The sequence below is a fragment of the Lepidochelys kempii genome, chromosome 5 (assembly GCF_965140285.1).
Source record: "Lepidochelys kempii isolate rLepKem1 chromosome 5, rLepKem1.hap1, whole genome shotgun sequence".
In the NCBI taxonomy this organism is placed as follows: domain Eukaryota; kingdom Metazoa; phylum Chordata; order Testudines; family Cheloniidae; genus Lepidochelys; species Lepidochelys kempii.
This window is the reverse complement of record NC_136384.1, coordinates 36275384-36293447: the sequence shown is the minus strand read 5'-3', so window position 1 is coordinate 36293447 and position 18064 is coordinate 36275384. Positions and strand designations below refer to the sequence as shown.

The window sequence follows — 18064 nt, the reverse complement described above, 5'->3', positions numbered from 1 at the left end:
TAACAACCGGTTCCCTATAAAAAGTTCTGATTTAAGGGATGTGCCACAATATGTATTTTTTGTACCTTTTTCCATAAGAAGGGGCAATGCATTGAGTCATTGGGAGTCGTACTTAACAATAAAAAAAATAAAAAGCATTTTTACACGTTTATTACAATAGAAACAAAGTATTGCTTTCTTAAATGGATTTGAAAAGAAGAAAATATAAAGAAGAGATGCATGAGTAAGCAAACGATAATATTTAAGAATGAAATGCCTATTATTCTTGTCTTTTAAAATATTACATGTGAACTACTTACGTTATTAAAAATAAAAAATGTGATATATTCATGTTGAAGTATACAATGCAACAAGCAATATTTTAAAGAATAAGTACATTATTTATTACTAATTAGGTAGTAATTTCCAAATGGCTTCGTGATCTTCTCCTTAATCTTTGGTGTTGGATACACGAACTCTGGTATCTAATGCGAATTGATGACTTCTCATCCATGCTTTAACATATGGTATTGGGTTCCAGGAACTTAGTGGTTTTCCCAACAAATTGATGGTCATAAAGCTTGAGATATGTGTAACTGTTAAATTCACGCTTTTATTACTACAAATAATATTCATCAACGAAAAAGCTCTTTTTGCTTCTGCAGAACTAATTGCAATTGTGTTCATAATTTGCTTTGCTTTCCTTATTGTTTCCGGATCAGGAAGATGTTTTGATTGAATGTTATTCTCTACATAGTCACGAAAATCATTTAAATCGACTACAAATTTTATGAATTTGTTTAATTCATGCACTTTTTCTTCTCCTGATTTCCAAGGTAACCTGACTTCTTCAATATTCCATGAAGTGGGATCCATAACATTAAATAATTCAACTATTTTAGGTGTATTACTAGAATGACCTAAATTATCTTCTTTATATTAAATATGATTTTCGTATAATAATCTTGCCTTCATTTTTTCAATAATACACTCTGTTACGTTGTCTCGTAGCAGTGATTTAAACCTTACATTATGTTCAAACTCTCTATGCATTTAAAAAGCACCACTTTCTATCATTTCATTAATTTTATTTTCATGTATACCAAAACTATCTTTTAATTGTATGAAAAAATCAATCGTTCGTTTGATTAGCTTATCTGCCTTTGTTAAACTCAATTGTCTTGCTTGCAGTGCATTGATAATAATGCAAGTTCATCCAAAATGTCAATCATTAATGCCAAGTCTTTTAAAAATTCTTTGTTTTTCAATCTTTTTTCCATGCCAGAAAATTTCTTATTTTTGGAAAAATAAATATAAAGAGCTGGATAAGCTCTCCAGATCACTTTGACAGCTCTAAGGCTACAAGAAGCCCATTGTGGACCAAAAACACGGCTTATTTTGATTATTTCAATATATAGTTCTTCAGAAACTTGTTTAAGTTTAAACTGACTTTTATTTGACTGATGAAAAATTGCATAAATCTTGTCCAAAAATATCTTGAAATGGCTTATTTCATTGATATCATTTATAGCATCATCTAAAGCAGTTTTAGCTGATGATTCAAACAATGCCAAATTCTAATGTTTGGAAAATCCTGAATGAGTCTTGTAGCAACTCCAGATTTATGTCCAAGCATGGTGCTTGCGCCATAAGAACAAAATCCGATTAAATTTTTCTTTAAATATTCTGTGTCAAATCCTGTATCGGTTAACATATTTCTGAAAGCATTGTAAATATTTTCTGCTTTTGTTGATTTTAATTCCACTGAATTGAGAAAAATTGATGAAGAATCTTCTAATTCACATTTTATAAGAATTACAAGCACAGTTTTACTTGAAATTGTAGAAGCTTCATCAATAATAATACAAATATTTGAATTGTTTTCAATGATTTTATCAAAATTTTGTTTTCTTATTAATTCAGTAATATGCTCTACAATTCTGAGAATGTAGGCAGTTCCCTAAATCAGTTTCATTCTTAATTTGTAGCTCTACTTCATCCTCCATATCTAACATTGGTTGGTTTCTTTTTACTAAGCTGTAAACTATGTTGAAAATTTTGCTGGTTATTGCAATATTTTTTTCAGTAACTTTATCAATCACTGTAGTGAGAGGTTCTTTTTTAGATTCATTTAAAATATTTATAACTCTCAAATGAGAGCTTGATTCAAAATGTTCCTTCATTTTTTTTCTTAATGAAGCTTGCTGAACTTTTTTATCAGTTCCAGATGCTTTAATAGTACACTTTTGCCATTCCAAAGAAATGTGTAAAGATTTTCCTCCAAAGACCCCCAAATGTGACATATTTGCACAGTGGGAACAGCCAAGTTTTTTGCCTTCAATTATCAAGCTATTATATTTCTTTAAAAAATATTGTGCCTGCTCGGAAGTCCAATAATCGGGTACTACATTTTCACAATCACGTAAATCCTCTTCCATTGCGGACACATTTTCAGATGATTCAACATTTAAGATATTTTCATTGCCAAAATTATTGTCATTGGCGTTTTCAGTATTTAAATCCTTATTTTCACTACTAGAACTACTGACTAATGATTTTGTCATTTTATTGGAAAATCAGTCACTAATGCTTTTCTGGCTTTTCATTATGAAGGGTAAATAATATTGAATAGAAAACTTTAATCTTCGAATAACAGTCCAGTTAGTACTACACACCGAAATATCACACGCAATTTACTAGAAACAAACAGACCGACTATGATTCACTGGTCGTGTTGAATTGTATAGAAAACAGTTGAGCAAGTGCACGAACGAGGCAAGTGCAACCCCTGTTAATAAAATAATAAACGAGATGTTTGTCTTGCGTCAGGACGAACTTGGATGGACCGAGTCGCAGCCTGAGACATTACATGCGCACGCGCATAGCAACATAAATCTTGAACTATCTGTCGTACAAACGGCTCTTTAACTGCTAGAATTCCGCATCCCTTTGCATTTGAAGTTTATTTAGTACACCGTATTACAAGTCTTCATTAATTTAAGGTTTCCCGTGCCAGTTATAAATTTTACATTTACCTGAGCCCCCCACGTAACCCCAGCATGACAGCAGGCTAAGCGGGGCCGATGGCCAGGATCCCATCTGGCAAGGGGCCGGCGGCTGGAACCCCAGACTGTCAGCGGGCTGAGCGGAGTGGCAGACAGAACCCCAGACCGGCAGCAGCTCACCTGCCGCAGCTCTAGGGTTCTGGCCGCCGGCTCCTGCCAGCTAGGGTCCCAGCTGCCGGCCCCACTCAGTTCTGTTCACCCAGGCAGGCAGTGGGCTGAGTGGGGCCAGCGGACCCCGGCTCGCAGCAGCGTGCCAGTAAAAATCGGCTCGCCTGTCGCCTTTGGCAGGCGTGCCGCAGGTTGCCGACCCCTGCCCTATTATTTTCTACACCATTTTATAAGATTAAGATTATTCGTTTTAAGATCATTTTATAACATTTGTTTTCCTAACAATTTTTAACATCCGGTTCTAAAACTGCTTCAAAATTTAGCAACCGGTTCCCGGGAACCGGTGCGAACTGGCTCCAGCTCACCACTGTTACTTGCATGTGTAACTGCCCAGCAGGGCTGGCCTTACAGTGAGGTGACCTGAGGCGACCGCCTCAGGTGCCAGACTTTGGGGGTTGGGGGGGGTGCCACTAGGACCCAGAGTGTGGAAAATTGTGTCTGTTGCTGGTGCATATGTATTCTCTCTGCTCTAGATGCACAGAGATGGTGGAGTGCTGTGCTGGAGGAAGGAGGGCACAAGAGACATAACAGGCAGGCAGGAGAAAAGGTGAGAGGGAATAACAGAAAGCAGCAGGAGCTGCAGGGAGAGAGAGGTGGGGGAGCCTCTTAGGTACCTCTCTAGCACCTCCAGGAGCCTGGACTAATTATTTCTAATTAGCTAATTAGCTTCTCAGGGGGCTTCCTGTTTCCTGCTGCTTCCCTGAACCCACCTGAGGAGAACGGGCAGTCAACTGAAGTAGTAGGAGCCAGTTAGGCCCTTAAGTCGCTGATATCTTCCCTCACTAAGGCCCTGCTACCAGCCTGCTTATTTGTCCCCTTCAACTGAGCGTTGAGAGCCACTATAGCTGGCACAGAACAGCAGTCATGAGTGAAAGAAGAAAACGCCCCTCTGGGGCAGCATTCAGAAAAAGAAAGAAAGCAAAGGAAGCTTTTCTATCTAAGCAGGAGGGAGCTCTCCTGAGATACACAGACACAAATGTTCACGGTGAGCCTTCCAGCCCCCGTGAGGATGTGAGTGGTGAGGAGATGCCTGATCTTCCAGTTAGTCAGAGTACAGGTGACCTGGCAGCTACTGCAGCATCCATATCTCCATCTCAAATGGATGTAGCCATGCACATTTCTGAAGAAAAGTGTAACTCAGAGCAGAGTGTGGTGGAGGAGCAAGAAACAGCTGCTGCTGAGTTTAGTTCCTTAAGTCTAGATGATCCAGGACTGTGGACACTCTTGAGCAGTAGCCTGAGGGACTTCCTTGTCCTGCGTGGGCCACAGTGAGTGAAAAACTTCATGTTCCCCAAAGACAATGAAAATAGAAGTTTCCATCCAACACATTACTGGCGTGAAATCCCCAGTGGTGACAAAGTGGAGAGGCCATGGCTTATGTACTCAAAAACCCAGAATGCGGCATACTGTTTTTGTTGCAAACTCTCCAGTCTAATGTTCCAGCCCCACTGGGTTCTACAAGAACAAAGGACTGGAAAAATCTGGCATGCCATGAGACGGCAGCAAATCACCAGAGAGCATTCCATAGGTGGAAAGAGCTTGAGATGAGACTATGGTAAAGGACACCATAGATGATAAGCATCAAGAGAAGATTGCATCAGACTCTCTTTACTGGCAAAATGTTCTGAAAAGGCTCATTGCCAGTGTGAGAATGTTTGCTACCCAAAACCTAGCACTGCGTGGCGCTTCAGATCAGCTGTATGTGCCAAACAATGGAAACTTCCTTAAAATTGTGGAGCTGATGGCTGAGTTTGATGCTGTACTCCAGGAGCATCTAAGAAGAGTCACCACCCAAGAAATGTACACACACCACTACCTTGGAAAAACAATTCAAAATGAGATCAGACAGTTACTGGCAACAAAAGTCAAACAGAAGATTGTGGCAGATCTGAAGTCAGCAAGATTGTACTCTGTTATTCTGGACTGCACACCTGACATCATCTATACGGAACAAATGACTTTAATGGTGAATTTTGTAAAACAACAATGTTTTGGAATATTGGGAGGAAACCCCCGGGTTCTGGGAGGCTCAAAGTATTTGTCCAACCCTAAAGGATTTCAGTGGTTCCAGATCAGACCAATTAATATTGATGAACTGATGAGAGACAATGCCACACTTGCAACTCTGGGATGGGTTTACATACAGCTTTCATTTTTTAAAAAAAGGTACACAGCAAATGCCTTATTACGCCTGTTGATTAAAAAAAACCTGCAAGTTACAGTCTGGTCCCATGTAATGGGATATGCTGCTTAGAGCATTGGGTTACTGGTTGCAAAAGAATACAACCTATTTGAAAGGACTTTATTGACTCAGCTGAAGTCTTCAGTAGGTCTTCAGCAGAGGGTGGGGCCGGTGGCTTTTAGCAGTAATGTATTATCCTAAAAAAGCACATTCCTTTTGTTTTTCTCTTTGTGTGTCTTTCTTCTTTAATACCTGGAATGGAATGAGGAAACTAAACTTATCCACGGCTGACTCTAGTAGCAGAAAATGTGAATTTCATGTATTCACCTGCAGCTCTTTGCATCACTTCCATTCTTTACTTTCCCCATTGACAGATATAAATCTACACTGTTTCCAAGTAGTATATTACAGAAAAAGGCCATGATTCTCAACTGCCTTGCACCTTGGGTAATCACCCACCTCTGTGCAAGGTAGGAGTAAAATTCTGCCATTCAGATGTTTTACAATTCTGACTACAAAGGACAGTGCAGTATCAATCACATCCAAGATATGTTGGCCGATAGCATAAATTAGATCCAATGCTCCATATTGTTAAATGAAAATGAATCAAAGGAAATTGAGCCAGACTGTTTGAAAGCTGAGTGAATAACTGTTTTATTTTTCAGTTAGATGGCTGTTTCAAAAACATTTTTTTTCAATTTTTGGTGAACCAAAATGTCTAAAAATAAGTTCAGGTCAACCCAAAAGTTCAGTTTTCAAACTCTTTTTAAAAAAAATTTCAAATGTTAAAAATAAAATTGAAGTAAATTTCAAAATTAAGTCATTTCAAATTGAAAAATCAAAACATTTCATTTGAAAATATCAAACTGAAATGTTTTCAGTTGTTTGTTTTGGGGTTTTTTTGGTGGGTGAAGTGGGGTTTGACTGAAACAATTGGTGAATTGACATGAATATGAGGTAGACTCAAATCTGCATTTTTCAGTGAAACAAATCATTTTGGTTAAAAATGTTTGCCTAGTTCTAGACTGTTTACAAAATATTGAGAAACAAAGCTGGGAAAGACAGTAGTGACCTAAAGTTCTCCCTTGTCCATGCTTTTGTCTCATTTGGAAGTTCCTCTCTTTGTAAAGTTACATAGTTTCTATTGTGAGGAGGAACGATGGTTTAGTGGTTAGAGCACAGGATGGGAGTCAGGAGTTCTGCCTTCTGTTCCCACCCCTGCTGCTGACATGGTGTGTGACGGTGGGTAAGTAAGTCACATAGCTCAAAGTCAGTGGGAGCTGCTGGATAGTCAGCACTTCTGAAAATGTAGGTGGTTTTAGGAGCTTACCTTTCAGTACCTATTTCTGGAATAACTGTAAACACATGAGAATCTCCCATGCAGTCTATGAAGGATGTGAAAAATGCCTGTATTTTATGGATATTATATGTTCTTCTATTTGCTTATGTTTGTGTTTGTGAGTACATGATTACAAAAGAGCTAATTCCAACAGAAGAGGACAACAAATAGTCAGGAAGGGAAACCGTATGTCTTGGATAGCACCATTCACTGATAATGGGTCAATGCAGGTGTCAGTCCCTTTGAAGTTCACTTCTGGCCCTGGTGAGTTCAGGGGAAGTGGAGGTGGAATTCAGGTGGGAAAACTGTAACAAGAACTTTGGAGCAGATGAAAACCTGAGCTCAGGAGAGAGAGACACACACACAGGGACTGCAGGGGTTCAGACTGTCCCCCTGGACCCAGAAGTGGGGTACCTGGGACTAGCTAGGCCAACCTAAGTTTAGGTAACACATAGTCATGTAGACTGCTTGTTGTGTTAAGAACTCCTGTCTTGATATGCTTTGATTCTTTTCATCAAGATTAAACAATACTCTCTTTTGAAGAGGCTGTTTTGGGGTTCACTCTGATCATAGCTCCTGCAGTGCAGCTGAATCCAGTTGGGCCTGTGGAGCAAACCCGAGGGCCTTGATCTGAGAGTAGGAGAATCATGAGATTCCACCTCAGGGTGGTGAAGACAGGAGGCCTATTGCCTGTGGGGATTGCACTCAGACTGAGAGGGGTCAGAGGTAGAGGTAGAGCTATTCTTGAACTGTGACCAGTCCATTTCCAGCAGTAAACTTTACCTTTGAATTTCACTGGCCTATATTCACATTCATGTTAACAAAGTTCAAAATGCAATGCCTGCAGCTGGACAGCACGTGTGTTGTAGCTCACGAAAGCTTATGCTCAAATAAATTGGTTAGTCTCTAAGGTGCCACAAGTACTCCTGTTCTTTTTGTGTTGTAGAAGTATCAGCTACCAGCACATGCTGTTGGATGAAATAAATAAATAGTCTAGATAACTACATTCAGTTTATTTGTGTCTTTCTTAAAGCTTCAAATATAGTGACAATAAATGTATATTAATTCTTTCAGGTGTTGAAGTATTTTTTTAAAGAATAAAATAGTCCAGACACTCTCAATATTGTTCTAAATTCTTTCCCTTCCATCTCAATTTAACATTTTTCCTCATGTGATATGTTACTGAAATTGCTTCCTGCAAAAGCTCCTCTGCCATGTGAGCACCGTTGACTCATCTCACATGTGAACTTCTAAGGTTTCTGTCCAGACAACTTACTTACTGTATATGTCATATTTAATATCTGCAATAATAGTAATCATGAGGATAATCCATAGCATGAGAGATCCCTTTTTATCCATAGATTCCAAAGCGTTTTACAAAGGTCAGTAAATATTATTATCTAGATTTTACACAAAGGGAAACTGAGGCACAGAGCTGTTAAGAGACATGTCAAACTTCACACAACAATTCAGTGGCAGAAATGGGACTGAAACCCAAGGATTATGTCTCCCAATCCCTTCCCCATCCACTGGATCACAATATTTGTCCAGCAAATAATACTGATGAGGATAAAGGAGCAGATTCTCAGCCCTGCTACAGCCCTTTGTTCTAGTACTGCAGAGGAGCCATAAATCCAGTCTAATGGGTTACCTGGGAATCCTCTGCCTGCCAGGGAAACCCCAAGTGATGTCGCTCTGATGTAAAGTCACCTTTGTCCTCTCCTGTCCCCACCAATCCTGCTCAGCTGAACCCAAGAACCAGAGCCAACTTGTTAAAATACAATTGTATTTTTCTCTAGTGAAAAATGTTTTCTCATTATGAAACTGTCCGTGATTTGATTTGGTAAAGTAAAAATACTTCATGTCAACAGAAACTAATATTGTACAATAAATTACACCCCAGTATGATGAAATATGTAATAGAATATGTTTTCACAAAGTATTAGGTTTGTGGCTACTGTCACTCACTCTAAAGGTTACTATCTTTCTTTTCTTTTCAGTACAAAAGCCAACTGTAAAACTGGAAACCTTTCTGGGAAATTGCTTGGCTCCACAAAGAACATACAGGTCTGTCTTTTCAGTTTACAGGGCTTTCTGAGCTGTATATAAAGAGTTTTTTGTTAGCACTCCTGAATTGGTAGTACAGTAGAACTACACAACCAGGTCCTTCAGGGTTGTTTGGGGTTTAATTTGTAGCTCTCTCTCACAGTTATTGTAATTGCAGATGTAGGGGATGATAGAGCTTCAGATTTTTCATATCGGTGCAATTAATTGTAATTTGTAGATTCCTCCAAAGCAAGGTGTGCTCTTTCCCTGTACATGCAAGGATAAGTCAGCTTAGTGTCACGCAGGTGCTGCCTTTTTAATACACTCCTGTCGTTATCATCAGCCACTCTTTACGGAGCTCTGTGTAAGTGGTACTCAGCGCTTTACAAGTGACTTAGGAGAAATGATTGTGATTTATTTATGATTCACTGATCATTATTATTATTTAGTATTTGTACTGGGGTAGCACCTATGAATCCCAATCAGAGATCAGGGCCCCGTTGTGCTAGATGCTCTTCAAACATAACAAAGTTCTTGCCACAGAGAGCTAACAATATTTGATATAAAAAAATGTTAACCCAACATAGTAACTGATGAGCCTTCTGAAACCTCAATCCAGCCCTTTATATCCAACTCCTCAACCCATCAAATCACCTCTTTTCCAAAGGCCTGGCAGAAGAGGTAGGCTTCCCATTGTGCCCAGAAGGCTAGCAACCCAAGGCGGGGAGGCATATTCCAAAGCTGAACACCTTGACAGAAGACCCTTTGCTGTTTGCTTCAAGGAGTTTCCAGCTTGCACACTACCACTGAGCTCAACTATGACAGAGTCAGAGGGAAAGAGAGAGAGTCTCTTAAGTAACCAGGTGTAACAGGGCTGCCGTTGGTGGGACACTTCTGAGAGTATCAATTCAGGACAAATTGCTTAGAGCAGGGCAGTTACAGCCCAAGGGTGGGATTCCTTTGCACACCAAGGCAAACCAAACCAGCCAAACAGAGAAGACTTCGGTTTTACCCCACTGGCTAACCATAAGTCACACAAGCAATTCCCTTAGACACTCCAGTTTCCCAGTATCACCACCAGTGCCACTCGTTATGGGGATGAATGATTATGAAAACCAGTGCCCCAGTAAAAGAAAAAAAGGTTCAACCAAGCCCCAGACCCAGGTCAATATACAAATCAGATTTTACCCACAAATCACACTGTTGCCAATCCTTTAGAATCGAAAATCTTAAGGTTTATTCATAAAAAGAAAGAAATATATATGAGAGCTAGAACTGGTTAAATGGAATCAATTACATGCAGTAATGGCAGAGTTCTTGGTTCAGGCTTGTAGCAACGATGGAATAAGCTGCAGGTTCAAATCAAGTCTCTGGAGTACATCTACAGCTGGGATGGGTCATTCATTCCTTTGTTTAGAGCTTCAGTTTGTAGCAAAGTCCTTCCAGAGGTAAGAAGCAGGATTGAAGACCAGATGGAGATGAGGCATCAGCCTTTTATGGTCTTTTTCAGATGTAAGAACACTTCTTTGTTCTTACTGTGGAAAATTACAGCAAAATGGAGTTTGGAGTCACGTGGGCAAGTCCCTGCATACTTTGCTGAGTCACAAGGCATATCTGCCTCCTCTCAATGAGTCATTTGTATAGCTGATGGTCCTTAATGGGCTATCAAGCAGGCTAGGCAGAGCTGACACCAACTTGTCTGGGGTGTCACCCAGAAGCGTAGCATAAGTTTGAAATACAGACAGTATAGAGCCAATATTCATAACTGTAACTACAAAAATGTTACACACATATAGACAGCATAATCATAACCAGCAAACCATAACCTTGTCTTAGACACCTTATTTGACTCCCTTTATACAAGATTTGGTGCCACTACAGGACCTTGGTTGCAACAATGATCTATACGGTCCCAGATTATGTCAATAACATCACACCAAAAAACCATATAGGGTTTTACAGGTAAAGCCATTACCTTGAACTCCACCTGCAACGTGATCTGCAGCCAGTGGAAAATATGGAGCATTGGGTGTACGGTGTTCCCTGTGTTATGGGCTGCTTAATAATCAGTGGCTTGCCTTCGTCTGATCTGAATGCTCCCAATGTGTAGCTCCAGGTAGTAAACTAACAGTAAACTACAGTAAATTAACCTCAAGGAGACAGAGCAGGATCAGCCACGGCAAGTTCCACGTGTTCAGAAGAAAAGGGTGAACCTTCTTTGCCAAGCACAGAAAGAAAAACACGCTTAGCTGACCTGGTCGTTCAGGAGCAATCCTGAAACTGTATCCTGGCTCAGAAAGTAACTGCCCTGTTCAATTAGGGCTAGATCCTGCTAGCTGCTGAGCATTGTGGCCCCAAACCAGCACTTAAGCACGTGTTTAATTGTAAGCACATATGTAGTTTAGATGTCACTGCTCATATGCTTACGTGCTCTGCAGGCAGTGGCATAGAGAGCTTTGTTTTATTCAGGGAAGGGAGCTAGAGTTAAAAATAATAGTACCTATTGAATATTGCCTCAGTGAGTAGGTTTATACCATGAAAAATTAATAAAATGACATAATCAAGCTTCTGTTCCAAACTCAGTGTTTCCTTTTTTAATGCAATCCCTACATTATTCTGGGGGAGGGGGCAGGTGGCTAAGGCCCCTGTGAGTCCCTAATCATCTGAGCTCATTGCAGGACTGGGGACATTGTACCTAATTTATCCTTAATTTAACTCCACTGAATTTAATGAAGCTGCACTGGGAATTAATATGGTCCCATATATCTACTGTACTTAAACGTGTGTGTAAAATTACAGTTTGCATGGTATAGTCCATTATTTGACGTATAATATAAAACATAAACAGGCTTTAGAACCTCACCTGATTTCACACTGGAGTAAAAAAGGAGTAACTCTACGGAAGTCAATAGGAGTAAAACTGGTGTAAGAGAGAAGAGAATCAGAGCATGTGATTTTAGACACCTGCCTGATTATAGGAGTGATGGTTGAGCCTATAACTTTAACTCTGCATCTCCTGACAGTTTCAAGTGCTAGGTTGCTTGACTTCAATCTTATATTAACGCTAATGTGTGAGTATGTGTGTGTGTGTGTGTGTACTCATTGGACGGGGACACACACACACATTCAGCTTTGGGGCATAAATATGACAAAGAAATAAACACATACTTCCGCACTACCTGCTAAGCAGAGCTGCTCAAACAATATTTGTCAAACTGCGTTGACACATTTTGCAGGTTTTCTCAAATTATTTGGCAAAGAGCTGTTCATATTATTCGTCCGTCTCTGTTAAATTTGTCAAATCGCATTTGTTTAGCAATGTATTCCATCATCTTTTTGAGCTAAATATTTAAGTTATTTGGGTAATTTTTTACATTCAATTCTACTATAATCTATGAAGCATCTGTGGTGTTGATCTGAATGAAATGGACCATACAGATGTTTCTGCAATGTAGCAGACCCATCTTAATCTTTTTTGAGTCAGACTATACAATATTATCTAACTTCCCACGCAACTCCTGCCAGCCCATTGCTAAATACCCTTACTGTATGGATTAAAGTTCAAATCCTTGCTTTCTAATTAAATTTTATGAGAAGAATATTGTATTTTGGACTCATTTGTGCACATGATCAAAATATTAGCAGGAGCTACATTTGAGTCGTGTGTGAAATCACCCATTGTTTACACAGATTCTGGTAATTACAGGACAATATAACCCAAAGCAATTTTAAGAACTAGAGCAATGGGCTGCTGCAGCTACAAACCAGTGAATCTTGCTTTCTCTCTCTTTTCTTGGTAAAGGAAAACTGCAGTGTATTCTCTACAGATTTGTATCCTGCATTCATACAGAAGCTTTTGCTCTTCAGGAGCAGAAATTGCTTTACAAATCGTGCCATCTAATGATTTGCTCAGAGCTAGGTTGTTCTTTGCTCTTCCCCCGGCTCCTCTAGATGTATGAAGTGGGGTAGGTACTTGTACACTCCTGCAGAGGCACTGAGTGTAATCACAATCTGTGTGTTCACCTGAACTGCAGATCTGGAGCTATGGAGGAGCCAGGGCTACAGCCCTGTTCCCCTTACGATTGTCCTGCAGAGCTGTTTGGGTGCGAAGGGGCATGGAAACTGTACCCTTTTCAGAGGTGTATCTGAGTTTCTGAGCCCCTTCAAGCCTCCTTTATTATTATTGCTTGTATTACAGTAGCTCTTAAACCCCAACCAAGACTGGGGCTCTATTATGCCCTGCCCTGAAGAAATTGTCATCTAAATAGACGAAATGGCACGAAGGGTGGGAAGGAAAACAGAGGTGACACAAGCAGGTCACACAGCAGAAGTAGAACGCATGTTGCCTGGTCAAGTGCCTTACTCGCTAAACTAGGCTGCCTCTCAGCCTAGGCAGAGTCCAGTTTGGTGCTAAGTTAACAAACTTCATAGGCTGGACTAATATATAAAAACCACTGTGGTTAGCATCTCTCTTTTGTTTTTCTTCTGGGATTGCTTCAATGTGCAAGTGTTTTCTGAGCAACAGTGGCAGGCTGTTTCTGCTTTTCTGGCATCAATCAGTTAAAGGACGTGGTTGCAGTTTCCAAAACTAGCTTATCTCTCACAGTCTCTGTGAGACACCAGAAAAGAACCAGAACAGGAAATACTTTGTTGAGTGCAAGGTGCATTTTAGCACCAGAACTGAAACAGCCAATGTAAAGTCAGAAAAAACAGATGGCTGATAAGAGTAAAATATAATTCATTCGTGAAGCACCGAAAAATCATACCACATGTTAATACTTTACTAATGGGGCCAGGTGTATTATTTTCAATACAGGAAGAGCCGCTTTCCTCCAAAACTCAAACTGAACCCAAGTTACAGCTCTAGTGAGGTTTGAAAAAGTTGGGTTAGTTACAAAGGATAGGGCTGGGGTTAGGAGGGGAATATTTATGTGTTTCAGACGTCCTAGGGTCTGGCGAGGGCTGGAAGGGCAAGTACCAAATATTGTGAGGGAAACTGTTTTTGATGAAGGAGTTTTTATAAAAGTAGCTACTGGAACCCAGCTAAAATCTCTGAAATATTGATATACTGCGGTGCAAGTTTTGGGTCAAATCTGTCTCACCTTACTCACATGAGTAATTCCAATGAAATCAGTGGGGCTAATTCTGTTCAGAGAAACTCAGGTGAGGAAGACTTGGCCCTATTCTTTTGTTAAAATTGTTGGGTATGTCAACAAAAACCTGACAAATTTCAATGAAAATTTTCTAAAAAAAAATGAAAAATTTCCACTTCTGTCATAAAAATTATTTTCCAGCTCGCTCTATAAAACAATAGAATTGGAACTCCATCTGCAATGAGAAAGGGTAAGGCCAGCTGTTCCGGCAACTGTTTCAAAGTGTCATTAACTTTGGAGCAGGAGCTATAAAACTCAGCAGTGTAAAGTATATCCCATATCCCTGCAGTAATCCTCTTATCACATAACTTAGCCTGTTACAAAACTATGCATGGATCATCTAGGAAGAAGCAAAGATTTAGTGCGGCTTCCCTAGGATTACGTACTTAGGGGTTGCATGCAAATAAAAGTGGCTCAGATTGAGGGGATGGGCAAAAATTAAAATTCCTGCAAGTCCAAATTCTTTAGTCACAATCTCTGGGCAGTTAGAGGCTGCTTTGAATATGCTTTGTACAGGATGATGAAACCAAGCAAATACTAAACTATCTCACTCTAATATGTGTAGTTTCTTAAGAAGTATTAAAATAGATATGGGCTGAAACAACAATGTTTGGATCTGGTTTTTGATATTAAACAAATCCAGCATTTGTACGTCTGGATTTGGTGTTAAGGAATGTTACCTGTAAATTTGAATTGATGTTTAGTTTTCAAGCTGCTGTAGATTCTGGTTATCCAGGGTTTTGGTTCAGGCCCATCTGTCTACAGTAGAATTTGTTTGCTCCCAAGATTGTTTCTTTGTGCTTGCTTGGTTTTGTTTTGCTAAGCTTTGCTATTTTCAGTTCCCGTACAACAACTATTTTGCTAAGCTTGTACACATCAAGGTCAATTTCAGGTCAAGACAGTATCTTTCTTACAATGTGATATGCAGACAAGCCTTATCCCACGCTAGATAATGAATCTCCAAACATTCTGGAAGAGAAGCTAGAAAATATCACAAATAAATAATTAGATCATAGTTTTAGGTCTATTCTTTTATGGTCTATTCTTTTATGTGAGAATCATTAACATATGCCCTAAATGTGGGTAAAATGCCCAGCACCCCTGAAAAATCACTTATATCCAACTCATAGTGGAATGGGGTATATTTTTTTTAAGTTGTTATTAAAATAGATTGGCAGATTTAAACACTTCAACTATAGGGAATAAAACCCATTTTGTTCCAGTTATTTTTAAATCTAAGCTGTTCTTCTACCATACAGGACAGCATGTGCCTTTCTTTCAGTTACTAACAAGAACAGATCAAACCATTTTATCACAATTTTAACTTCTTTTAAGGGCTTGTCTACACTGGCAATTTAAAGCCCTGCAGCTTTCAGGCTCAGGGGTGTGAAAAAACACCCGCCTGAGTGCCACAAGTTTCAGTGCTGTAAAGCGCCCATGTAGACAGTGCCCCCATGCTGGGAGCTGCGCCCCTCGTGGAGGTGGTTTTTTTAGAGCGCTGGGAGAGCCCTCTCTCCCAGCACTGCGCCGTAATCACACAATGCTTTAGCATTGCCAGTGTAGACTAGCCCTGAGATAATCAGTGTCATCATTTCCTGGGACGACTCACAGGTCTATGGTGGCTGCTATTGTTGTTTTCATGAACACTTCTCTGAGAAGTATACTTGGCCACAGGCAATGCTGTATACTTCTTCTGCCTCACTGCTGTGCGTGTCCTGTCTATGCCCACGGGAGACCGTTCTTTTTCTTATTGTGCCAGCAATCCATCCATCTGACATCTGGCAAAGGTATTAAATAATTGTGACTTTGCTGCTGCTGTCCTCCAAGACTATGAGAAAGGCAGAAGCTCACTCGGGACTCAGTTCAGTCACAGGTACGGTCAGTACAGGTACGGTCAGTAGTCACAGTGGTTTCTATTAGCCAATCCTGCAGTTATTTATATTACAGTAGCCCACACAGACTCCAAACATGCTTGAGGCTCCAGGGTGCTAGGCGCTGTACAAACACATAGAGACGTTCGGTGTCCTGAAGATCTCGCGTTTTAAATTCTAAGTCAAAGGGTGGGAGTGGAAACGGGGGCTCAGAGAACAAAGTGACTTGCTGAAAGTCACACAGAGTGTCAGTGGCAGAGCTGGAAATAGAAACTCTTCATTCCTGCTGCAGTGTCCTATTCCCTTGACCATGCTGCCTCTCAGTGCAGGGCACTACTATGTGAGTTAGGGTGGTGGAATCAGACCCCCAAAACACAGTAAGTTTGTCCTCCAAATTAATGACCACTAAACTAGGTTCCCAGGTACATTTTCAGTGTACAGTGCCCAGACGGCAGAGGCACTGATTAACTAAAGTCTGGAAAATAGTTTGCCTCTAAGATGATTCTGCCTCAGTAAGGCCTTTATTGAAGTCTCTGCTGCTTGAAGCATTTACCTTTAGTCTCATGGAAAACTGTATAGCTCTTGCAGACCTTTGACTTTTGCATCTACCCAAAGCTGATGATCCATTTTCATGTAGCTAGAGTTAGTGGAAGACACTGCTGCTTTCCAAAGCCAGCTACCTAGAGCTTTCTGACCACCTCCCTTTGCCTTCTCATGGCAAAGACCCTGGGGCCACCATCTAACTGAGCCAACACAGGTCCTGGGGAACCTGCCATGGGCCTGTACAAAGATCCCATACTCCCACACTGATTCTGGCCTCTGGCATCAACCTCAGCTCCTTGCTCCCGCTGATCCATTGGAGACACACACCCTGGCCATGTCTGCATTGGAACCAGTTATGGGTGGAGCTCCAGAACACGTAATACAGACAAGGGGAAGAAATAGGAATTGCTCCCAGACTGCCTACTTCTCCTGGCACACACTGTCTCTGTACCCCCTCTGTATGGACTGTTGGTTCACAGGATCCAGGGAAGGATGGGGAGTGGTGCAGCAGAACTGTCTGAGCTCCTGTGTCCACATGGAGCCTTGTGAAAATAACAAAGGAGAGAAAAGTAATGTTAAATTGTGATTTGATATTTCTGAATACCAGTCTTACAAAACAAAACAGACATCAGATTCACAGGAAGATACAGGAGGGAATGCCATGGTGGTGTGTGCAGGAGACCATCTTCAGACCTTCTGGGCATGTGCCAGTTGCAAAGACTTCTCATCTGACATCAGGAAACTGGTTCAAGTTAGTTCAGGGATGTACTATATGCCACAGTTTATTATTATTATGTATTAGGGAAATGCCATGGTTTATTGCAGTTCAGCAAAGAGATCTAGAATACTTGGGTCTGCTCCTGCTCCCAATTAAGTTAACAGAAGTTTGCCATTGACTTCAGTGAGAACAAGATCTGGACCTTTGTTCTTGCAGCTAATATATACATGTCATGACTGTTTGCCCAGTCCTAGGAGGGGATGAGAACATCATTTAAGATGCTGAGAGCCCTCAACTCTTACTGAAGCCAAAGGAACTTTAAGGACCTTGAAGAAGGTGCTCAGCACCTGACTGGGTCAGACCCTAGAGTTGCAATAACCATTAACTCTAGAAAAGCGGTTCACATGACTAAACGAGCTGGGAGGTGAGAAGAGTTGTTTCCTGTATTATGTTACAGCTGAAGACTTTGAGTAAAGAGAGAGCAGATGGGAGGATATGGTTAAAATCAAACCACTGGTGACATTTATTAACTTATAATATCCTAACATGTGCCAGATGCTTCACAGAAAGCACTGAAATATACAGCCCCTTCCCAGAAAATATAACAACCTAAAGGCTGGATATATGACCCAAAGGAGGATGACATACAGCAGCATGCTTTGTGAATGGAGGATGCTATAATAAATATTGGGCTATATCTTGGTATATTGCCCAGCTGCCCCAGCAATGCTACCATTTTTGCCAGCAGCACCTGCTTTATGGGTGATGTGGGACTCCTATAGTCCCCCAGTGAAGGGGAAATTGTGTTAGCATGGCACCATAACTATCCCCACCCCCACCAATCTTTCAATTTCCACCAGGCTCTGTGCCAGCTTCTGCCAGCCTACACCCTGAATCTGGTCCCTGGTATAAGCAGGAAATCGACAGAATCAAACCCTGTATCTCTCTTCGTATGAATAGGGACCTATATTGCCCCAATCTCCATAGTCTCTGAACATCT

At 40.6% G+C, this 18064-nt stretch overlaps 1 pseudogene; it reads right to left on the bottom strand.

Annotated features, from left to right (window-relative positions):
- Positions 1–429: 429 nt before the first annotated feature.
- Positions 430–2543, bottom strand: LOC140911928 (E3 SUMO-protein ligase KIAA1586 pseudogene; annotated as a pseudogene).
- Positions 2544–18064: the final 15521 nt, after the last annotated feature.